Source organism: Syngnathus typhle, linkage group LG1 (assembly GCF_033458585.1).
Source record: "Syngnathus typhle isolate RoL2023-S1 ecotype Sweden linkage group LG1, RoL_Styp_1.0, whole genome shotgun sequence".
NCBI classification, from domain to species: Eukaryota; Metazoa; Chordata; class Actinopteri; order Syngnathiformes; family Syngnathidae; genus Syngnathus; species Syngnathus typhle.
Window position 1 is genome coordinate 26,336,652 of NC_083738.1, and position 25,767 is coordinate 26,362,418.

General features: G+C 42.6%; 2 protein-coding genes across 7 annotated transcripts in view; one reads left to right on the forward strand and one right to left on the reverse strand.

Moving 5' to 3' along the window:
- arl2 (ADP-ribosylation factor-like 2) overlaps positions 1 to 25,767 on the forward strand; it is a 150,664-nt gene that overhangs the window by 83,263 nt on the left and 41,634 nt on the right. The gene's annotated exons all lie outside the window — the stretch shown is intronic.
- The window catches only part of LOC133159615 (tudor domain-containing protein 5-like), a 121,025-nt gene that overhangs the window by 68,448 nt on the left and 26,810 nt on the right, over positions 1 to 25,767 (reverse strand). For 4 of the 6 annotated variants that reach the window (XM_061286844.1, XM_061286815.1, XM_061286778.1 and 1 more), the window contains exon 4: positions 7,672 to 7,759. The exons of the other annotated variants lie outside the window; for them this stretch is intronic. The gene's annotated coding sequence lies outside the window, so the exon portion shown is untranslated. The remainder of the gene's footprint in view (positions 1 to 7,671; positions 7,760 to 25,767) is intronic. 6 annotated transcript variants of the gene reach the window in all.

A 25,767-nucleotide genomic window follows, 5' to 3' on the forward strand; every position in this document is an offset into this window, starting at 1 on the left:
TGTCTGTTTGGGCACACAATGTGACGTGCATGCTCAAGTTTGTGTGTTTGTGAGAACACGTCTTCCTCCATCAGCGCGTGTCCATCCACATTAGATGGCAGGGTGGGATTAAGCGGCACTGCTTGAAGGGGCCGAGTGCTTATATCTTCATTTATGTGCTGACAGCTGAAGGTGTGTGTGTGAAGGAGTAAATGGGAAGCAAATAGGAAATGTGTGTGTGGTGCGAGGAAGCTAATCTCTCTTGATAAGAGGAGAAAGATCACAGGTGAAGATTGCTGATGCCGTATTGATCGGGCAAATGCTGGCTGGCGTTCTTGGAGGGAAAAAAAAAATAAAAATCTGTTAAGATGAACTGGTGGTAAAAATCAAATGCAGAAAATGAAGCACAGCCGCAAATTTTAAACTTGTTGTTTCCCTGCCATGGCAATAAAAGAAGGACTTTGGCATGTTGAAGTGCGTTGGGGAGTTTTTATTCGACAAAAGAAGATCTCTGGCGCCTTTCTGATGCCAAAGAACTCCGTTGAAGTGAGTTGAAGGGCTTCATTTAGGCGAAATTAGGGATTTGGCGCCATCTTGTCATATCTGATTTCTTTTATTGGAGAGTGTTAATTATTGACGGAGTCCTGAATAGTGCTACAAGGTAACAATTCTCGTCAGACTTTGAGGCTTTAAAAGGCAATCCTGACGAGATTATATTTACCATCGTTTTAAAATACAGCTAATCAAAAAGTGCGCTTGAGATTGTATGCTGCTGCAAGGTTAAACTGCGGAAGAGGAAGGCGGCAAGTGGCATTTGTCTAATAATACATTAATCCAATTAAAAGGATTTTCATTTCATGTGACTTTTGCTGGCGATGTGGCGTAGGTGTCTTTGACAAGTCTAATCAGCTCACTGCGCCGCGCCGAGTAAAGTTGTTTTTCCGCAGAGAACAGGGGGTGGATAAATATATTTGTTCTTCCTCAACATCACCGCCATTTCTTGATCTTGACCCATTTTTGTTTTCTTTTCTTTCGTCGGCATGACATTTATTTTTAACCGAGCTTTTCAACATTTATTTACATTGACGACACCGCGCGGGTTCTCGCATGTAAGCTGTCGCCTTGGCGCACTTTGGTTTGGCGCCGCTTTGGGAGAAATTAGGTGCAAATCAAAACGGGCCAGAATTTGAGAATGTTGAGTCGTTACGTCGCTGTCGGATTCGGATTAATTGTGCTCTCGGAACAAAAAATAAAGGCCGCGTTCTCCCTGTGGACAGTAGGAAAAAAAACAAAAAAAACCCAGCTAATTATCAAATACTATTTATAGAAATGCTTAGCATTTGGAGCTAACACTTAACTAGCAAATTCCGCTTCCTCTATTGCTGGCCCGTCCATGGCTTCCCCGGTGTGCGAACCCGCTCACGCAAGGTCACGACCCCGCTAGACGTGAAAGAGGGAGTACATCCATCTGCTACAAGGAAGGTGTCATGTGACAGATCAGCGCTCCAATATTGTATCGGGGCCCATATGCTTGGCTAGACTAATTATAGCCACACCTAACAGTTTATTCTCAACCAGATGGGGTACTACTGTCACCTTTGAACCAGGCTACGCCCAACTATTGTACCCTGATTGGCATGTGACACCTATTTTTTTTTTTTTTTTAATGCACATACACACGCATGCACACCTGCGCTTCCTAATGTGTGCGCCAATCAAAAAACATTCCAGGGAGTCTTTGTTTTTATTTATATATATATATATATATAAAATAAAATAAATTATATTATATTATACAATATATATATAACAAAACAAAAAATAAATAAAAAATATAAAAAATAAAATAATTTATATATATATATATATATATATATATATATATATATATATATAACAAAAATAACAAAATAAAATATATTATATAATATACTAATGAACACTTTTCTTTTCGTTTGAATAATCCATGACGATAAAGTCTTTTTATTCCTTTTTATTTATTCTATTTATAACTTTAGGCTTCTACCTACTCATTTTCGAACAGTGATGTACATTATTTGTTTGTTTTTTGTTTTTTATTGTTTTTTTATTCTTTAAATCATGTTCAAAATAAAGATTCATTCATTCATTCATATACACATATATACATATTTGTATGTACACATTTTTTTTTTACTAAGTATCAAATGGCAACAAAGCATCTTTGCCTGTCATCGCTTGTTTGCTTTTAAGCTGAGCTCTTTAGTGGAAAATGCTGCTGGTAGCAGGCGGATTATTTCCTTGCGACAAATTAGCATACTAACTCGCCTGTTGTAAGATTCCGTTTTCTTCTTGCAGATGACTAATAAACACCTTATTGGGTTTGGTGAAGGATTTTCTTCTCCCTCCCCAGTATGTGATGATTGCTTTCTCTTGCGACGCCGGGCGTGCATCTTCCGGAATTGTGCAGCTAACAGCAATATGAAGTCAAATGGCGTCTTTCAGGGAGGATGTCTATCAGCGTATTACCGAGATTGGAATCGCGTGCCTCGCCTGCTGCCGTGCAAAATCCCTTTCAAGGCAGAGGCCAAAAAAAGTGATTTCCTTCCAAATGTCAGTGAGGGCTGAACAGGTCACTTTGTCTCTCTGACAGAATATCTTAATATTATCTGAGATTCTGTCTTGCTGCAGCAGTCACGTTCGCACACCGTGGGGGGTCCTCATTAGCTGGGATGGCGGCACAAATATGCACGCGAGAATGCATGCATTTCCTCAAACATCTCCACAACAACTAAACAGACTCGGGAATGTCTGGCACGTCTCGCGGAGGCGGCGAAAAGGAAGGCTGACTCACAAGGTAGTGTGAGGGGGGAAGAATAAAATGTCTGCTTTCTCTTTCTGCCAGCCTCAGGTTAGAAAATAAAGTTGGAAAGTGAACGGCAACACTTGGGAAAAATGTAAATGATAACTCCAAAAGCTCGCCGCCATCTGTAATTCATATCCTTTGGGGAAAATGAGCATGTGGAGCGAGGAAAAGGCATTTGGGGGGCTTTGAAAAGGTCAAATGTTGGCTGGGATGCGGCATCCAAATGAGACCCCCGAGGCCAGGTTTTGAAGGCCGTGTTTCAAAAGAGAAGAACGACGTCACATTCTCAAGGTTACAAACCAGCCCAAAAAGAGACGCGCTCACATCGTTCCGAGAGGTGCCTCGACTTGACCCGAGTGTGTCGACGTGGGACGCCTGAGGCGAACGTCACTGCCACGACGCATTTACGTCGGGATTGACATGCACAGCACTGACAGATTAAACAGGAAAAAAAAAAAAAAAAAAAACTTTTGACAAACTCGTACACCGTCACGATGGAATTAAGTCTTGTCTTTTGACTTTATCTGAAAAATCTGAATGAAAGCAACTAAACACCCTTTGGTTGTTAAAAATATTTTACATTCTTCAAATTGGGACTGTAAAACTGAAAAACCTTTTTTCCCCCAAAAATTGTTTATCACTGATAAATTTTAGGGTTGTTAACACGCATCCCTGTGGTGTCCCAATTTAAAAATTTTTTTTAATACTTTCCACGTTTCAGGCATATTTATCCCCATTTTATTAACAGCACTAACACAAAGAATAGCCACAAAACACTCGCAAATTAAGAAGCCAATCACAGCTAAACTTTTTTTTTTACATACTGAATATAAATCCAACCCCGATTTTGACCCACTCCACTAAACGGACCTCAAATATGACTTACTAATTTTTCCTTTTATTAAAAATCAAAATGTCCAGCTGTACCTAATGTTGTGGCCAACCCAAAATTAATTACTTCACAAACAAACACCCCTTAGGGAGTTTGTCTTTTCTTCTGCTCTACTAAGACAAACACAAAAAAAAAAATCACCAGGATGCTTAACAAGATGCAATCAAGGGATGTTTACATGATATAATCCATCACAGATTACTGATTTCACACCAAAGACGCTAATAAGCCTTTGATCGTCTTTGAACGACTTGACAGTGAAATCTTCATAAAATGGCTTTCGTTTGGAGCTGCTCGTTCAAGAAAACCATTCGGACCTCGGTTTAGAGAAGAAAAAAACCCACATCTGGACTTGATGCATTTAATCTTCATGTGGATTTTAATCCCAAGGATTACCAGGCAAAGATAACGTGAACCTTTGCGTGCTTTTAGCGCTGAAACCCAGACAGGAAGTTTTCAAAGCGAACGGACGAACCCTTGGAAATAAAAAAGCCGGATATGAATTAGAAGCAGACCCACAGGAGGAATTGATCAGATCTTTTTCCAGATTACAGCCAAAACAAATAAGATCAGAGAAAATTTGCGCGCGGATTACCAAGTGCTTTGAAGTGACGTAAATCTTGTTCAAGTATTATGACGGCGAGCAAGGATTGAATACCGAGCTGCCAAATTTAGCCGCGGCAGTAATTAACCTTTGTAACGGGGGATGTAAACCAACGACGGTGATCTCTAATCTGGCAATCAAACGTCTTTGGTGGCGGGAGAAAATTGCTACTTCAGACAATCGGCGACAAAAGTGGACGATGATGAGACGATGCGATTGCTACTTAGCGCACGCGACGCGGCAACAAAACTCGCCGGAAAATATTCATGTAGCGTCCAAATGCTAACGCAGCGTGAGCGCACACGCGTAATTAAATCTAAGGCTGGGCCGCTCCCGCCGCGCGGCCCTCGATGACCGATGCTCGAGGGCCGGACAGCACGCTGTACGGATTTGTGTAAAAACAGATGGCAGCGACTCGGAAGTCTCTCCGGCTTGCCAATTAATTAGCCGCTGTCATCAGCGTTGACACGAAAACGTAAAGGACGCACACCCTGGAGGTGCGGGCAGGGCGCCGAGGGTTAACCCGATCAACTATTGAGTCCCGGCGTGCGAGGCTGTCAATTGCAGGTCGTTGGAAGTTCATTAGCCTTTGCCTTGGCAGCTCATTTATTTGTTTGCTTGTTCTTTTTAAACGGGATGGGTCAGATCGGGGGAGAAGGTTGTCAGGCGCGGAAAATAATTGCTGGAGCATGACAGAGCCGTGCGAGATTCGGAACGTCGATTTTCATTTCGATGGTTTTGAATTTGACAGGATGTTGAATCGAGTTGACTCAAATGTTTTAAAATGATCACAGAAAAGTATTTAGTAAAGTGAAAATAAAGAAGATTTATATTCTCTCAAACTGAGCCGCACCGTATCAAATTGAATCCCATTGAGTCAAAGTGAATCGAATCTGTACGAATCGAACCGTCCTCGAATCGTTTGGAAAACTTTATCGAATCACCTTTTGTGAAATCGCAAAGTGACAAATGAAATCCTGTTTACGTTGTGAAAAGTCAAACGACCTTTTCTCCAAAAACTTTCGGGTCATCTCAAGTTCTTATAAGACAACCAAAATGCATACCCGATTTTAAAATGGACACGCAAGTACGGTTGTTATTTCGAGCGTGATGCTGACAAACCGACATGCGGCAGCGACTCGTCTGGCTGTTTGTATTGCCAAGTTCCTCTCTGGGAAAAGTCCACTGTCCTCCCTTCTCAGGCCGTTTGGTCATCCTCCCTGGCCGCCCCGCCTCTCCTTCACAAGTCCTCCACAAAACCGCAGAATTGGCTTTAGCGAAAAAGAATGTAATGTATCTGATTCAGTGCAAGGGAACAAATATTGACATGTAATTCTTTTTTATATCCCTTCCTGGCCAAAGCTCTGAGCAGGTGTCGCCAGGGAAACCGACATGACTGATATATTTCCTTATTCCCCCCCCCCCTTCCTCCCCTCCTCTCTTTGGTGAGAAAGCGAAGCCCTTTTCCAGCAAGGTAAATAACCATTAGTGAGATGAAACTTCGAGAAGGTCATTTGATTTTTTTTTTTCCCACAATATCCTTCGCCAGCCAACTTTTATTTCACCAGTGTTTTATTTGTCTTTAGTCCTTTTTGCCTTTTTTTTTTGGGATACCCAGACAGCACTCAGGAGCTCCAATATGAGAGGACAATGGTGGACGTCGACTTCATTTGTGTTGCCACGCAGCAGACGCCGCCATAAAAAAAAAAAAAAGTGGCACATTATTGATCGCAGGCGCTTCAACTGTGTTTGCCCTCTGCCGCCTGCCTTTCTTTCACCTTCTCACCCCCCCCCCCCCCCTTGCTCGCTCCTTCCAAGTGCCCACTTCTCATCTCCCGCCTTGCCTTGGTCTATTCCTCGCCTCCACGAGGGTCCTCGGGAGACACTCGCGGACCTAAGCGAGGCCTCGTCCGCTCCCGCTTGCGGAGGGGCGCCGGCGCTTCAACGCTGGAGCGCTCCTCAAGTGTTTGTTGTGCATCCCGGCGGCTCGTCAATGCAAACCATGAATAATTGATTAAATCACGTAAAAGGTAATGAGGGCGATGGGAGAAAAGAGGAGAGGAGGTGGTGGTGGGGAGGGTGTTAAAAATTAAAATCAAACAAACCGCTCTAGCGTAAGCAGATCCCTCACGCCGATTGTGGCTGGCCGCAAAACTACCGCGCTCACCCGAGCGTGCGGAGAGGAGATTAATTTGAAGATATGATTTTTCTCAGGTGGGTTTATGCTTGAACGGAATCAAGTGAAGCTTGACACTGTTGTGTTAGACAACTGCATTCCCAGCGGTCACAAGTAATCAAGTACAAATACTTGGATCTGAAATTTACTCGATTCGGAAAACTTGCCGAGCCAATAAATGTTCATCCTCATCAGCCAAGTGCCAAAAACTCGGCATAAGATTAGCCGAGCAGAAAACCGAACAATTGAGAAAAAGCGGCGCGCAATTAGCACGGAAACTCATTACCTCTTGATTTTCTGTACATTCCCCAAAATATGAAACATCAAACTGGTAAAATTTTCTATAGCAACATTCCAAAGAAGTAATGCTAACAATGTAGCATCCGTGGCTAATGTCAAAGTCTGCATTATTGTCAATCTCTTCACATGTCAAGACACACAAAGAAACCGAAATTTATGTCAGTTTGAGCTTATGCTAGCTTAGAATCGCTAGCGCTGCTATGGCGCCCGAGGCGGCAAATGGCGCCGGAGTGTTTTTTTATGACTGTACCCAACTGCCGCTCACTCTTTGTACACAATTCCGTTCATATCCATTGTTCATCACACTTGCTAACCGGTCTTACACCGCACTAGCACAACGGAGGCGTCATTAGCGACGTAATGGAGGAAGACATTTTTTTTTTTATCTCGCCGATATTGTGTTTGCATTCTGTTACACGCTCTCGTTTTCACCGTTCGTATCCAACTTTTCCATCATTCAGGCCCACCGAGTTTGAATGTTTTCAAAATCGTTTCCTCAAGTTAGTGTCATGAAAACTTAAGCGCTACATTACGTTTCAAATGTCGGTCCAACTAAATTTCCCGAATGTGCCCGAAGGATTTTTTTCTGTGCCCTGCCAGAGTGACTCCAGCGCTAATTGTGCTCGGTGATGTACACAAGTTGCAAATTGTCGTCATTAATATTTCATTGTGTAGATTTGGCTCATTCAATATAAAGAGCGGTCCATCTGCGTGGCGACGTGCCTCGCCGCATTAAGGCTGCTCATGTACTCTCGTCCCCTCTTTTTGTTCCGTTCTCTGCTGTCGCCACAAATCACAGCAGCAGAAAGAACAAAATGTTTGCGGACATAAAATGCTCGACAGGAAAGTGTGTGTGTGGGGGGGTGCTGACTCACTTGTCTTTTCTTTCGCCCGCCACAAAAGAGCAGCGGGCATCCATCTCGGGCCTATCTGCGGACGCAGGGCCACTGGTCGAGCGTCCAGCTGGCCATTTACGGCACACACAAAAAGAAGAAAAGTAGTAGTGTGTGTGTGAGACAACAACAAGCTCACAGCCCCAGACAACAGCAGCAGCTGCTTCAACAACTATTATAAAAATACACAATTGGGACCGCAATGCCTGGAAACACAAGATCACAACAACAATCCAAAGTGCAGCCATTGGAACTTTCGCAACTAGGGGTGAAACGAGTCCTCGGGTCATTTGAGGGCCGCTATTGAAAAGATAATGATCAATGTTTTTCCTTCTGCCAAGTTTATTTTGTTTGTTGGTCAAGCTAGCCATAGCAAGGCTACGCATACGAAATACAGTAAAAGGCAGGAATCTGTGGCTTTCGTTTGTTTTTAAAGGGTTTGTGGCTGATTTGAATCGTCTTGACAAAAGAAATTGAGTCGTTGGACTTCAGTTGGAGTTAAAATGCCACCATTAACACATTAACCTCCTGAAATTACGAAATCAATCATTAAATATGCTTAAAAAAAATAATGCTGATATTTTAGTGTGGCGCCTGTTCCTAGCATTAGCAGCTAGCGGCTAGCCGCTAAGCGATGTCGACAGCCTGACACTCTTGCAGTTTCTACTGATTCATTCAAGCGTACGCCAATGTCTATGTTAATTTTTGTCCAATTAGTGTCTTAATTAGTGTCAATTCTATTAGCAACGAGTCCATCTCTACCAACTTGTTTATTCCTAATTTGCCTGGCTGGCTAATAATCGGGCCAATTTTTTTCCATCCTATAAATGGTTGGTCTGAGCAAACTTTGGTGATATTAAGAAAAACATTCCACATTGGGGCTAGAATATTATTTCCCCTTTTACAGCTTGCGTGCTAACACTCCCCCCCATCCATTTTCCACCGCAGCGAAGGCCCGAAAAGCCAGAACGTGTCCGAGCACCCTGTCATTTGGCCGCCGCAGCCGCTCATCTTGGCTCTCTGGCTCTCCATCTCGCCGAAGCAGCCAAAAATCAAGCCAGCATGCATGAGGATCAGGGCGAGAGGGTGGGGGAAGATTAAGGACGGGTGAATGTTGGAGTGCAGTTACTTGACATTTAAAGCAGAAATTGACGGAGCTTTGCATGGATTTCCTTTTTTCAACCTCCATTTTAGGTCCAACACAAGCGCTATTATCAGCCATTTGTTTTGTTAAACTAAACATTGAGCTGAGCCATCTTCTTTTCATCTGCCAGTTTAATTAAAGAGGTGCACCGGCATGAACTGGATCTTAATTACTTTTTTTTTTTTTGGGTGGCGAGTGCATCGTAATGGCGTGACGATGAGCACTTGGGGTAAAAAGGCGCAACGCACGACGCTTGGCAAAACTAAAGCGTCCGAGCGGTTCGCCTTCGCTGCCACCTGTGAAATGATTCGTTGGAGAATATTAATACAAGTAAAGCTCCAGACCACCTGATGAAATGTTAGCAGAGTTGATGCAAGCATTTTTTTTTTTTTTTTAAATAAAATATATTTTGACTGATTTACATTTTGGCAACGCTAATTAGCCACATGCTAATAAGAGAAAAAAAAATTGAAATGCACAAGAAGAAACTTCTTGTCATCAAATAGGTACGCTTCATAACACACCTTCACTTTATACTGTCAGCATTTCCCCTTCACTCACAAGCACACATACACACATACACACACACACACACACAGACACACAAAAAACACCACCCTCTTCCTATCTTTCATTTTATTCTGTGGAGGGTATGCAGCAGTGGGAAGGGCGGCTTGAGATTGAAGGTAGTGTGTGTGCGTGTGTGTGTGTGTATAAGGAATGAGCGAAGGGTGGCAAAGCGTTGTCTTGGCAACGGGGCCCTCGTTAGCCCAGCAGGTGCTAATAGAGATAACAAGCGCTTTTGGAGGCGGTAGGGGGGGCGAGCAAGCAGACCCCAACCCCCGTTTCTGGAGCACCTTAGTCCTCCCAGCATCCTTTGCTCCTCTCTTATCTCCCCCTATGTCCATTTCATGTTGGTCTTCAACCATTAAAGCTCCCTTTTTCCCATTCCAGCCCCACTTGAATTGTCACGCCCCCCTTCGAGCGCTTCCTTTCCCGCTCTCCATCATGTCCTCCATCCGTCCTCGCTGCACTCCAAATGGCGAAGAAATGAAAGTGGGAGGAAGCGGGGCGACGTTCAAATCAATACTTTGGCTGTGTTCCAAATCACTACCGAGTGAGTTGACCGTTTTGTCGTGATGATGTAAAGTGCGGTGAGCAATCAAAAATATCCAATGCTGCAATTGCCAAACACACAAAAAAGTGATTTGGATTCCAGTCCCTTTAAAGTGGAGAAGCCTGTTTGGAAATTGGAATGACTAAAAGGACGAATATGAAATGAGATTTCAAAATTCCTTTTTTTGATTTCTCTTGGGCGCACACTCATGGCAGACGACGAGGCACTCTTAAACTTTGAAGATCACAATGTTTGCATTCATTTTGTAAAATAATGCACATACTCTTAAAACAATAAAATTTTAACAGATTAATTTGTTCGATATGCATCGCAGACGTTCCGCCGGCTAACGCATTGTAATTATACAAACGCACGAGTGATAATTGACCAATTAAGCGGGCGAGAATAAGCGAGCCATTCCGAACACAGCCTCTGCGTTTTATGCCTAAAATCCGACGCCATTTTCTTGTACTTTTCTTTCCTCAGCTGAACCCCCCTCGGCCATTTTGCCCCTTTCTTTCTCTATCCGCCGACCATTCAGCAGGAGGACAGATATAGCGTGCAATTCGCTGTTCATACAGCCCGCTGCTAATTAAAACACAAGTGCCCAAGGCCCAGGCACTTATCAGCACAAAGAAAACACGGCGATCCGACTGGAGCACTCAACATCAATGCGGGCTCGCCGTCTTCAAATGCAAGGTCCTCCGCAGATGGGCAAAATATTCTCTTTGGTTCAAACATTCCCCTTTTAAAGACGAAACTATCATTTGGGATTTACCATTTGCCTGCCTATCGATTCCTCTTTCAGTTAAAAAATTAAAATAAAAACCAGAGTACCAAGAACGGATTAATTGCATTACAATTCATTTTAATGACAGAACATATTTAACTCCCATACAAGGAATTATTACTAGTCAACAACATATTCTAATCAAGGAAAAAACTATTTTGAAAGTATATTAAACATAATTTTGATGCCGATTTTGGAAATGTCTGACTTTTTTTGTCAAGTGCATCAGAATTAATTATTTAACTTTGACGTATAAATACTAAACACAATGTGTTGCTACCTGCTGCTGAACCATATTTTTATGAAAACCTCAAATACTCGAGGGGAGATAAAATAAGGGCAGATTTGTAAGCAGAGCAAAAAAAATGTTTGTTTGGTTTAAAATAAAATGTAAAAAAGAGTTTACCTGTGTAATTGTTATGGCCACCAATATTTGGCATTTTAACAAAGTCTTGAAAAAAAAATCCGATGGCTTATAATAAATAAATAAAAAGCTGTGTTAACTTCAGGGAGCTTTTTAAGAGATGCTGCTGACCTTGTTAACTCTGCATTTTTTTTTTGACAACTATATTTCCCCTTTTACTGAAAAGAATATTGCCTCCAAATATGTTATCGGTCTCGCCCTGAAAGAAAAAAAACAACAACATAGTGGTCCAGCTCTATAGTCAATGTACCATTAAATGTTGTTGAGATCTGAAGTGTTGTTACGAACACACACACACACACACACAGAATATCATAAAATGGTTGAAAAAGGACTATAAATCTCAAATACCCCAGCGGTGGGATCAAATGACCGCCTCTCAACTCGGCTTTTTTCTTCCTCTCGTATTTCTCTCTGCAAAAGCAAACCAGGTGTGTGGCGAGGCTCCTCCCCCTCCGTTCCGCATGTCACCTCGGGGGTGATGGAGGCAAAAGATAATCAAGTGTGAGGAAGCCAGCGAGGGTAGGAAATTCCCAGAAGACAAGTCAGGAGCTCAGACATTCCTGGAGTGTGAATTGTAACAACGGCTCCCTTTCCATCCCGCCCTGTTCCAAAGCGGGTCCAAAACGCCTGCGGCCGCTATGACCCGGGAACACACACACACACACACACACACACACATAGAGTGCAACAGCTTATAAAGCAGCTGGATAGAGACATCACTTGTCATGCTTGTCAGCTCACATTGCTCACATCTCCACACCAAAACACACTCCTTAAAGTGGATAACTAAACTAACGAGTGTGTGTGTGTGTGTGTGTGTGTGTGTGTGTGTGTGTGTGTGTGTGTGTGTGTGTGTGCGTTGGTCGCCATCCGCCCTCACACTTCCAGTAAATCACGGGCGCAGACGTACATGTTGATCTTTTGCTCTCTCATCTCTTCTTGAGTGTGAACAGAATGAAGACGTCATTTGTCAACCAATCGCACGCCGCCGCCCACCTGGATGCACACACGCGCACGGTTTTAGCCCGGAAACACGACAATTACCTGAGAGAGACGGAAGGACTCGCTGCCTCATTTCCATAGCGGTTCTTTTGTTAGCCCAGAGTCACTGACACGCTTGTACGCAAATTTGATTGAAAAAATTCGACACAGAAAAACAAAAAGATGTTGTTTTGGAAGCGCTACAACACAAAAGTGAAGAAGGGCTGAGTTAGTGCTAAGTGCTAATTGCCAAGCTACAAGTGCTTGTCGTTTCCGCTGTGCCTTGAGATGCCGGTGCCTTGACTTTTTTTGTCTAGCAAAAGTGCTTCAGACTCTGGCCGCTCAACAGCATTGGCAGACTTTTTAAAATCCAAAGTTATTTAGTTATAACAGACAATTAGCGCTAATGCTAGCCTAACCCTTCTTTTTAAAATCCGAAGTATGGCTAATAACAGCCAAATATCGCTAATGCTAGCCGGCGCGACCATGCGTTAAGCTCACAATGCGACTTGTTGCTTTTTTATATATCATCTGTGCCTTTATGTATCAAAAAATACTTCATCCATCGGGAGTTGGCATCACTGAATACTCAAAAGTGAATAAGTGATATAAAACATCCCTCGACGCAAGTGTGTTTTGTTCTAATTCACTGCCAGCCCGATCAAAATTGATATTTAACGTCTATAGCCGTCAATGGCAATGATATGCGACTATTTCTCAGAAACGTGTGATGTGAATACAAGCGAGGAAATGATTGTCTTGGTTTTTCTTCTTAATCAAGTAGCAGGAGGTCATGTAAAATCCGCCTCACCTGTCTAGTAATTGTTTGAGTATGTTGGTTTTATTGATGCTCTGCTCCCCTTATTAGGTGGGGGGGGGGCGCTTGTGTTTCATTTGCTATCCAAATACAAAAACTGCCCAGGAAGAGTAGACAGCGACGTGCTGGAAAACAATCTCAACCTTTGCCGCCTTGCCTACGTGCGAGCCGCCGAGCTCGCCAAAGCCTTTGGCCTTCTCCCTCATTAAAGCCCGACCACCTGTCGCCGCAGCCTGGGCTCATAAAGCAGCCCGTTTTGGAGCCGGGCCCTCCCCGCAGAAATAATATACGCCTTTTCATATGCGCTAGCCGGGCTGGAGAAATGAAATGGAGTGTGGAGAGCGCCACGGCTCATCGAGATGGACTTTTGGAGCCAGGGGTTCCCGTCACCGGGCGTGACGGATTTAAGAGATCAGACGTACACTCGATAGCGTGACGATCGCCGTCCGAGCTCGTTACGGCGTCCATAAAGCGCTCAGACCGGGCTCGTAACGTCACCTTTGGCAAGAAGGCGGAACGCTGGGAATCAAATGTTTTCACAATGCGCAGATCTCGACAGTGACGACGTTATTTGTTTTACAATAATTCTCGAAGCAGGCGCTGAACGCCGGGGTTGCGGCTCGTACGTTGTTCCCCCGAGCGCTTCGGGCCACGAATGCTGGAGGCGAATGAGGGCCACTCGAGTCGCGTGACGTGCCAAACGACTAAAAGGCGAACTAACGAGAGGCCAGTATGGGGAGGCCGCGAGCTAAATGCGATTAGCTCCAGGCTGAAAAGGTAAATGGCGCATACATTTACATTCCCTTCTAAAGACAGAACGTCAACACAAAATAGCAGCTCGACAACTGATCACCTCCAGTAACTATTCATGCACTCCAAATGACGTTTCAATAGTCCGAGAAAAGACATTAGTTTTGTGTACCGTATTTTCCGGACTATAAGGCGCACCGGACTATAAGGCGCACCTTCAATGAATGGCCCATAATAAAACTTTGTCCTTAGATAAGGCGCACCGGACTATAAGGCGCGCCATTAATGCATCATGTCAGATTTTTAATCCAAATAGAATCATTCTCCATTTTATCTTTTTTAATTCAACTTCATACACAACAAATTACTTTATGATCACAAAATGATTCATAGTCTTCAGCAGGCCACTTATGATTAGTTTCATGACACAATACTTCGGTCCAGTTTAAATTTAGGAATTTAGTCTATATATAAGGCGCACCGGACTATAAGGCGCACTGTCGGCTTTTGAGAAAATTTTAGGTTTGTAGGTGCGCCTTATAGTCCGGACAATACAGTAGTTTTGAGATTGTGATGCAATCAAAATCATGTCGCCATCTAGTAGCGAACACTTTTATTACAACTTAAAACTGCTTTGTTAGCCTCGTGGGTTTAACTTTAAAATAATTAACTGAGCGATACTCCAGGATTTTTCTGACAAAATGCCTTAATGAAACGATTTTGCTAAACCTCTTCCTGGTGTGTGTGTTCATACATGTCTGCTTACAGTACATTCGTGTAGAACTCAACATTTGTGTGTGTGCATTGTGGTTGGCATCTGGATGGGCATTTGCATCAGCGCTACGGCACCTTTGTCTGGTCTCCACACAAAGGAGTGTGATGCGGCCTCGCTTTGTGAAGCACAACATGCCACAGTGACAGCCGTGCTCAAAAGCCCTGGAGAAGAGTGCCTGGCCGCCTCTGTATTGTCGCGTGACGTGTATTTTCATTTTCTGCAATTGGATGTGTGGTATTGTGCCACAAAAATGGGGGGGGGGGGGTATGTTCCAGCTCAGAACGTGAGATATCACACAAAGATACACACGACAGCCACAGGTGTTGCTACACTGATAGGCTTTTTTGCACGTTTATACAGTATGTGTGTGTGTGTGTGTATCCATTGTTAATTAACCCCATACAGGACCCACCACCCACATGAGTGCCCGTGTTCTGAGAACAGTCCCCGAGCCCCAGCCTGCTAACCTACACTTGGCTCGCACACACACACACACCAACACACACACGCTCACAGCAGGGGATCCATGTGCAGGCTCGCTCCCGGTAGATAGCGGCATCGATCGAAATCGCGTACGGAACGTAAACAATGTTTCATGTGATACGTGCCTTTCTCTATCTGTCAAGTTAACGCTGAATCGTTTTGAATTCAATCAGATCCAACACGAACGATTCCGTCTGTTTGTCATCGACGCGCTGGTGTCCGGCAAAGGTCACGGCGGTCCAAATGGATGCGTTGGGTTCTGAGTGAGATTCGTAGCGACAGACAGGAAGACAGAAGGACCCGCGGACGGCGCTGGACGAGTCGTATTGAGGTCATGTTGACAAAATGGAGGTGGCCGGCCGTATGGACGATCGTATAGGCGAGCCCCGATGGAAGGGTAGCGCGGCGGAGGAGCGGGCAGATAGCAGACAGTCTACGGGGAAATTACTGCGGGCTGGCACTCTGCTAAAATGTCAACGCAACACACACACAAACACACACGTATACACACAGAGGAATACAGATAGCAGAAGAAGAAGGAAAAGCAAGGAAGAAGTCGGCTGGGTAAAAATCATATCGTAACATGACACCGATAGGAAGTGAAAATGGAAAGTATCGATGGACGATAGTAACCAACTGATATGGAATTTTTGAAGTAATTTTGCTATTTGGTAGAGAAGAAAATTCAGATAACCGATTAATCGGACGATTCAATAAAAAAAAAGTGTATAATGAATGCATCATCGTGCGTCGATAAATGAACATTTGAATACGCGATAAAACTTTATTGTTACGTATTTATTTTGACAACAGACCCGGAAAAATAATTTCTGTTTTGAATACAAGATAAAACTTTATCATTAAGTCTTTATTTTGACAACAGATAAAGAAAAATAATTTCTGTTTTGGGGTTGGGGAATGTTTGAATTTCAGATGATTTGTTTTATATTGTCTGTAAAAATATTCCGCAAAAATCAGCAATTAAAAAAGCGCTAAGATCTCCAGCTGATTACCGATCGGTTTGCCACTTATTGATCGTACAGGTGTTTCATAAAGTTTGTCTTCTCAGTCATCAGATTGGCCATAGCTAACATGTTGTCAGGCAACAGGGTTGCAACTAACCATTACATTGATCATCGATTTAATCTGTCGATTAATCGATGAATCCGATTATTTCAAAACGTGCTTTAATTTCCATCCCTTTATTACAAAATTGGACATTCTAATAACTAACAATGCAGAAAATACACAAAGGTCACCAAATGATAATCATTATCCAAACAATTATCGATCAATCTGCTAAATTGTGGATTAATCACACCTCGAGGCTCGCTGCTATTATACTAGAACATGCAGTACATAGGATAAGCACGTGTCATAAAAAAACACATGTTTAGAAAATCCTCGTGACAAGTGCATCCCAATTACCATGACGACTGATTGCGAGCGCACTCGCAGCCCGACCGATGTATGACGGCACACACTGACGCATACGCGCTCATTGAAGCCCGATGCATTATGGATGCGCCCCTACACCGTTTGCCTTTCTCTTCTTTGGTACACGTGCACGATGGTAAGCCGATTCTGCCTGCATCTTTGGCAGGCGTCGTACAGATGTTGCCTACCGCTCGGGTACAAAAGGTGCGATGAAAGAACAAACTGCAACTTTCGTCATGCAGGAGCAAAATAATATTTTGATAGACGATTATTTGGCCGATTAAGTTAAAAAAAAAAAAGCTAAATGATGAAAGAAACTAACTTTCCATTGACGCTTAGAACAATAAAAGTGAATTACAATTCACAATACCTTGTCATTAAAATGGAAGCCAAAAATGTTCTTTACAATAATCTATTGCTAATGGGGGCATTAGCGTAATTAATATTATTAATTAACTGCTTAATATGGAATTTGTGGAATCCATCCATCCATCCATCCATCCATCCATCCATCCATCCATCCATCCATCCATCCATCCATCCATCCATCCATCCATCCATCCATCCATCCATCCATCCATCCATCCATCCATCCATCCATCCATCCATCCATCCATTTTAGGGGGCGGCCATTTTGCCACTTGCTGTCGACTGAAAATGGCATCACAGTTGCCTCAGGTCACAACCAATCACAGCTCAGCTTTAGAAAACTGCAGCGCCACAGCAAAGTTGCGCCGTTGCTTCCAGTACAAACGTGTACGTCTTCTTTGTTTTATGTTTATAGTTTCAAACATAATCGGGTCAATTGTACCTCAGGGTTCCAAAGGTGAAGAAATATGAATGTAGCTCTTGCATCAATTAGTTTTTTGGATGAGGTCCAAGCATGTAAAAGTTTAGACATTTGTCAAAAGAAGGATCGGGGCGGGTGGGGGGTGGGGGAGTTACCATGTTACATATTTTGGCTCGCAGCTGCTTTTCCGATGAGACGCAAATGTATGATATCGGTGTCTTGATTTTTTTTCCCCTTCCAATCTCAGCCAGTCAAATAAACAAGCGTTTGCTATTCTAGCTTCCCATTTCCGACTTGTCAGTCACACACCTTTGGCAGCCGCAGACACGCTTTTCTATTTTGTTAAAGGCTCGCTTTGCAAAAATATACATTCGTCATGCCTTTAAACTTATCACTCTTTCTTTTTTTTTTCCCCCCAGCCCGCCGCTGCTATCCCCATCATGTCTGAAATATTAATCAAATAAAATGTAGGTGGCTTACTTCTGCGTATACCTGCCATAAATATTTCGCAAGAATAAACTCGGAGCACCAAAAGAAACAGTTACGACCTTTTTCCAGCAAGAGTGTCCTTGTTTCAGTTACTTTTTCAATTACTAGATCTATATATTCTATATCTATAAATCTATGTACCGTATTTTCCGGACTATAAGGCGCACCGGACTATAAGGCGCACCGCACCCTCAATGAATGGCCCATTCTAAAACGTTGTCCATATATAAGGCGCACCGGACTATAAGGCGCACCATTAATGCATCATGTCGGATTTGTAGTCCAAATCAAATCATTCTCCATTTTATCTTGTTTATTTCAACTTCAGATGCAACGAATTACTTTATTTGACTTTGACTTTGACTTTGATAATCACAAAATAATGATCCATAGTCTTTTTGATTCATGATTCATAGTCTTCAGCGGGACACTTATGATTGATTTCATGAGACAATGCTTTGGGCCAGTTTAAATTTAGGAATTTGGTCCATATATAAGGCGCACTGGACTATAAGGCGCACTGTCGGCTTTTGAGAAAATTTTAGGTTTTTAGGTGCACCTTATAGTCCGGAAAATACGGTAGTCTATATCTATATATATATATATATATATTCTACACCCTATATCTTTTACCAATAGCTAGCTAGGTAGATAGAGTCTTATGCGGATCGCCCAAACTACGACTTGTGGACCTCAGGTGGTCCAGGGACCTCAGTTTGAGAACCACTGGTCGGTAGGCTCCTTGATCAGACAAACAGAAATACTTCCCCAGAATTCCAAAAAGATCCAGCGAGCATAGTGCGGAGGGCTCATGCAGCGCACACACCCACGTAGACACACACAGACACACACTTCTCTGGACGGCCAGCCGAGGCGGGGTTAGAGTTCAACTCGGTAATGGAGTCTCTCCCACCTGCAATGTCGGGTAATTCAGAGAGGTGGGAGTGTACAATAGTGAGTGTGTGTGTGTGTGTGTGTGTGTGTGTGTGCTGACTAAAACGCAGGCAGGTGCACAATGACTCAAAAATTGTGGTTGCAACCTTGAAGACAAGGCTGAACAATTAATCCAATTCCTTCAATCATCTCGATTGATATGTACACACGCACACACACGTATACATACACACAAACACACACTATACATACTATATACGTATACTATACGGGTGTGTGGGTGTGCGAATATACAATATATGAAAAGAAAAGAATAAAGCTGACAGCCTCAGACTGACTCTTGGGGAGGGGCGGGGGTCTCAGGGGTTTTTGTTAACGTGTGATTTGACTTGTTTTGAGAACAAGGTGAGGTCCTCTCATCTCATGATGGCTGCTGCTGATTGGAAGGCCTTTGAGCTCTGGCCCATGATGTTTACGTGTGCTTGTGTGTATGCGAGTGTGTGTGTGTACTGCATGTGTGTTCACGACCACATGCACGCCCTCCATTATCCTTTCTTTTTTTTTTTTTTGTTTTTTTTGTCCAAAGCCCAATCACCACTTTTGGCCCTCGCTGTGCAGCCCGCCATCCCTCAGCGCTTGTGATTAGCAATCATTCAGCATTGTGTCCGCATTCATGCATCGTATCAACGACCTCATCAGAGCTCCCCGGCTCGCGCTTATTTGCCCGTCTGAATCAGAGCTATAGTGCACGGAGAAAAGGCTTAATGTGAGGCTGCGAGGTTGGACCACACAAAGATTTTCTTTTTTTCTTTTTTTTTTTTTTTACACCAGCGCCTTGAGATCCAAATTGAATTCATTCTTTGACCAAGGATGTACGGGACAACACATCTTTATTTATTGCTTTATTATTTATTCATTTATTTATTTATTATCTATAGCTTTTGCAACAGCTGTCACGGCAACAAAACGCTTGACAGAACATACTTCCCTCCATCCTCAAAACTATCTCCAATCATCTTTTCCTATTGAAATATACAAGCCATCATCAAAACAGACAGGACATACAAAACTTTTCGGTCGGCATTATGAAACCTACCGTATTTTCCGGACTATAAGGCGCACCTAAAACTTTCTTAAAAGTGCGCCTTATAGTCCAATGCGCCTTATATATGGACCAAATCCCGAAATTTAAACTGTCCCGAAGCATTGCGTCATGAAATCAATCATAAGTGGCCCGCTGAAGACTATGAATCATGAATCAAAACGACTATGGATCATTAATTTGTGATTATAAAGTAATTTGTTGCGTCTGAAGTTGAAATAAAAAAGATAAAATGGAGAATTATTTGATTTGGATTAGAAATCTGACATGATGTATTAATGGTGCGCCTTATAGTCCGGTGGGCCTTATATAAGGACAACGTTTTAAAATGGGCCATTCATTGAAGGTGCGCCTTATAGTCCGGTGCGCCTTATAGACCAGAAAATACGGTACTTGAGCACATCAGTCGGGCACTAATATTTGTTGTTCTATGCAGAGGATAAAGAATATATGAGTGAATACCGCTATTTTGTCTGTCGACATTACCGATTAAAGCATTGCAACATAGACGATAATTAGCATTGGATAGCGGAGCCTTTTCTGCAGAATCTTCCAGGTTGCTTTTATTTTAGTTTGAAGAATAACAGCCCAAAGCCTCTTTTTTCGATGATCTGTTCAATACTAGCCAAACTGCTGAAAAAGTCTGTGGGGTCAAGTAGGCACTAAAAAAATACTTTAAAAAGATGCTTTTGGTAAGTTTAAAGCTTAGGGAAAAGAAAACCCATTTTAAAAGAGTGTTTGTTTTTATAGGGTCTCGCTATAAAGCTGACTTTTAACAATGAAAAAAAATGACAAAACACTGACTATGAAAAAAAGTCGTCGTGACCCTGACCTAAGCGAAATAATATATATATACATATATACATATATATATATATATATATATACATATATATATATATATACATATATATATATATATACATATATATATATATATATATATATATATACATATATATATATATATATATATATAAAAAAAAAAAAAATTCCCCTCTCACCCTCCGCGGGTGGTCTCCCACTCCAAGCTCGGGTCCTCTACCAGAGGCCTGGGAGCTTGAGGGTTCTGCGCAGTATTTTGGCTGTTCCTAGCACTGCACTCTTCTGGACTGAGATGTCTGATGTTGTTCCTGGAATCTGCTGTAGCCACTCCTCCAGTTTGGGGGTCACTGCCCCAAGTGCCCCAATGACCACGGGCACCACCGAGGCCTTCACTTTCCAGGCCTTCTCAAGCTCTTCTTTGAGGCCCTGGTATTTCTCTAGCTTCTCAAGTTCTTTTTTCCTGATGTTGCCATCGCTTGGTATTGCTACATCCACTACAACGGCCTTCTTCTGTTGTTTATCCACCACCACAATGTCCGGTTGGTTCGCCATCACCTTCTTGTCAGTCTGGATCTGGAAGTCCCACAGGATCTTGGCTCGCCCATTCTCTGTCACCTTAGGGGGTGCTTCCCACTTTGAACTTGGGGCTTCCAGTCCATACTCTGCACAGATGTTCCTGTACACTATGCCAGCCACTTGGTTATGACGTTCCATGTATGCTTTCCCTGCTAGCATCTTACACCCTGCTGTTATGTGCTGGACTGTCTCAGGGGCCTCTTTGCACAGCCTGCACCTTGGGTCTTGTCTGGTGTGGTAGATCTTGACCTCTATTGCTCTGGTGTTCAGAGCCTGTTCCTGTGCAGCCATGATGAGTGCCTCTGTGCTGTCCTTCAGTCCAGCTTTTTCCAGCCATTGGTAGGATTTCTTGATGTCAGCCACTTCATTTATCTGTCGATGGTACATCCCATGTAGGGGTTTGTCCTCCCATGATGGTGTCTCTAGCCACTCCTCCTCTGTTTGCCATTGTCTGAGACATTCACTGAGCACGACATCCGTTCGGGCCTTTTCCTTGATGTACTCATGGATCTTGGCTGTTTCATCCCGAACAGTGGCTCTCACACTCAGTAGTCCTCGGCCTCCTTCTTTGCGGCTAGTGTACAGTCTCAGGGTGCTGGACTTAGGGTGGAACCCTCCGTGCATGGTTAGGAGCTTCCGTGTCTTGACATCTGTGGTCTGAGTCTCTTCCTTTGGCCATCTTATTATTCCTGCAGGGTATCTGGTATTTTTTTTTTTTTTTTTTTTTTTACAAAGGCTAAGAGAAATATATATATATATATATATATATATATATATATATATATATATATATATATATATATATATATATATATATATATATATATATATATATATATATATATATATACTGCAACCCCCTACTTAAGGCTTTCTGAATTAGTCGCCTAGTCAGTAAAGTTTTTTTCAACATTTGTCATGTATATTTTGTTTTGATTGCCTTTTGCTCCATTATTTTTAGCATTTTTCCCGCACACACACACAGACACACACACACAGAGCAAAATCCAGCATATTGACGAATGGGGCCTCTGGTCGGCCGTGTTATTTGACACGTGCTGCCGCTGACGGATGTGAACGTGATTTATGGCGTCGGGGCCGTCTGCGCTCCAAAATAAAAATACGTCAAAATGACCTTTGGTGGAACTTGTAGAGTTGCAAACAACTTGACGGAGCGAGTATGAGAACGAGAGAGAGAGAGAGAGAGAGAGAGAGAGAGAGAGAGAGAGAGAGAGAGAGAGAGAGAGAGAGAGAGAGACAGAGAGAGAGAGAGAGAGAGAGAGAGAGAGAGAGAGACTGTCTTGGGATGTAAAGCGATATACAGTTGTTTTTTTTTCTTTGATTGTCATTCATTTTCTTGCTTTGTTCCCACTCCCACGTTTTCAGGCCTTCCACTTGGCGTGCATGCGTGTTGTTAACCACCGATGGCCGCCTAATAAACACACTTCATTAAACCACAGACTCTCATTCATCAGCTGGCCTCGTCTATACGCTCAGGACACACCAATCATTGAATGCTGTGTGTGTGTGCGAGTGTGTGTGTTCCTCTCGCTGGCATGTCTGGCCCTAACTGGATGATTTATTTACAATTCTGACCGCGTGCTTCCCGGGGTCCACGCTTGACTTTGAAGGGAGGGGATTACTTTCCCGAGCAAGGGCAGCAGGCAACTAGCCAGCGTGTGACTCGGCAAATCTCAATCGTCCGTCCGGCGGATGATGCGCCAAAGCGCTATTTTCATCTTTGATTGTTTATCGCCGCAAATTAGCCAAAGTGAGAGGCCTGGAAACCTAATTAGAAGCTCAGATTGGCTATCAGCTGCTTTGGTTCTCTTGGACCGGCGTCACGGCGTGTGAATAAGTGCAGCTTTGCTCGCTAAAGCACGATGAACACATCCCGAATCAATGTCAATAAAGACGTCCGCCGAAAACCCCGGAGGCCAACGGAACACGCGGCCAATAAGCAAAATAAATTACTTTAAAAATAGAGAGGGGAGGGGAGGGGGGGAGCATTGGGGGAAAGTTTTTTTTTTTTTTGGTCTCCATGAATAATAAAAGCCGGTCCAAGTGCGCAAGCGGAAGGTGACGGCAAGGACGCCCGTTCCTCGGCTTGATTTGGGCAGTTTAACACACACACACACACACACACACACACTTTGGCACGTTTCATTCCGGCGAGTACGCATCACACGTGTTTCGCATCAGCGGCGGAACATTTGGGCGAGCGCGCGGCGGGGAAGCTTGCAGGTTGACTTGCCATCTCGCTTCGAGTGCAGGTGGCCTGCTATTATTAGACACGACAAGAAAGTGCACACGCAAGAGGAGATTTAGCACACGGGCACGCCACGCCGCAACTCCACAGGGAAATTGCATGGGAGGCGCAGATGAACGATTCATCGGATTGGAAGTCGCAATGGCCGAAATATTTTGGGAAAAAAACAAAAATTCCACTTCATTATGTTGAATTTGGATATTTGATTTTTTTCAGATGGTGTTTTAGAGTGCTTAAGAAGTGCGGTCAGGGAAATTGCACGGATTAACGATTAATCGAATTTGAATCTTTGAATTGCCAACTATTCGGAAAAAAACAACAACTTCCACTTCATTTTGGTCGATGCGTCTGCTAATTTGGATTTAGTGTTAAGAATAACAGTCCAATATTGTAATTGGACTGTTCTCAATAAAAAATAAATGAAAATAATCTAATCAAATTATTGTTGCAATAAACAGATTTATTTGCATTTCAGATTAAAAGAATTGTGAAAAAAAAATCTGATTTTGCTTATTCAATAAATGTATTACCATATTTTCCGGACTATAAGGCGCACCAGACTATAAGGCGCACCATTAATGCAGCATGTCAGAATTTTAATCCAAATCAAAACATTATCCATTTCCTTTTTTATTTCAACTTCAGACGCAACAAATTACTTTATAATCACAAAATAATGATCCATAGTCTTTCTGATTCATGATTCATAGTCTTCAGCGGGCTACTTATGATTGATTTCATGACACAATGCTTCGGGACAGTTTAAATTTAGAAATTTAGTCCATATATAAGGCGCACCTGACTATAAGGCGCACTGTCGGCTTTTGAGACAATTTTAGGTTTTAGGTGCGCCTAATAGTCCGGAAAATACGGTACTTAAATTTGTTTAAAAATACACGAGGGAAAAAAAAAAAATCGCTAATTGAATTGCAGTCACGATACACAGAGGAGAAATAATTGGTTTATTTTTCAAAATAATCCCAACTAATAATTGGCTGTATCGAAACTCTTGGGGCATTCTCAACTAGAAAGAGAATGTCAGCCATGCAGATGAGCTAAACGATGAGCGAGCGCTATTTTTACGGTTTTCGAGTACGCATAAATAAGTCATCTCATTTTTGGATGATTGAATTTAAAAGCTCCCTCTTGTAAGTACTTGCTTGTCATAACGCTAATCTCTTTGCGTAGCCGCTGACAGATCCCGTTCGGAATTTGTGGCCTTGTCTGTTTCGACGTCGTCAAACATCGGCGTCCTTCAAAACCGCACGTGTTTTCAAAAGAACCCGTTTCGATTTTGTTTAAGGGAAGCGTGTGTGCGATTGAATTAAATTCCTTTTAGCTTGTCCGCAGCCTGAAAAAGACTTAACGGCAAGCCAAAGTCCTCGTATGAGACGACGGCATCAAATAACGCCGGTGAGCCGAGTGGGAATATTTATCCGAGGCTTCCTTCTTCTTCGTCCAGAACTCCGCTTCTGCTCTGCTCTCTCTTGGAAGGCAATAAAACGCCAGCGAGCAGAGCAGCCCTCGATTTATCTCCAGAAGCAACAGGAGAGCGTCGATGAGAACGATACTTTGACCCGGGATTTAAACGGGTCTATCGGTCCGCTCCCGGCACCGACCCCTTTTGCATCTTCATTGACGACATCATTGACGGCGCCTTCCGACAGTCGAGACTTGACATTCTTCTGTTGTTTGTCAACACAGGCCGGGTCGTCGGAACCGAGCGAGCTGCCGCTGCTGGCGGCTCGCAAAAGTGACGCTGCAAGTTGATTGCGCGGTCGTTGGCCGGGAATGTCGGCGGATATAAATCAAGGGAATGCTGTGTCAGCGTGGAAGAACTTACAAGATTAGAACATATTTTTTAAACACAATGACTCAACACACGCAAGAATAGTTTGAGGAGAAAATGAATAGTGGAGACTTTATTCTTGGGTTTTTTTCTGTCTATGTAGGAATGTTTAAACTTTAATCGATGACTTTTGAGGTCTGCAGATTGGCCTGTTTTATTATTATTATTATTATTATTATTATTATTATTTTAAACAGTACAGTTTTATAAAATTGGTTTAATTGTAAAAAATGATTGCAACCACTTTTTTATACATAAAATGAAACATTAATTGTACTGGTTTTAAATAAATAAATAAATAAATAAATAAATAAATAAATAAATAAATAAATAAATAAATAAATAAATAAATAAATAAATAAATAAATAAATAAATAAATAAATAAATAAATAAATAAATAAATAAATAAATGTTTTGCTTGATCCAACAGTAATTTACAAATTTGTTTTTCAATGATTTAAAATTTAACTTGTTTCTTGTTAAGCCCAGGGGATATCGATCATTGTGAACGATTAAACAATTTTTATTGTCTAAACTCGTTCTCCACTGTACGCACATATGA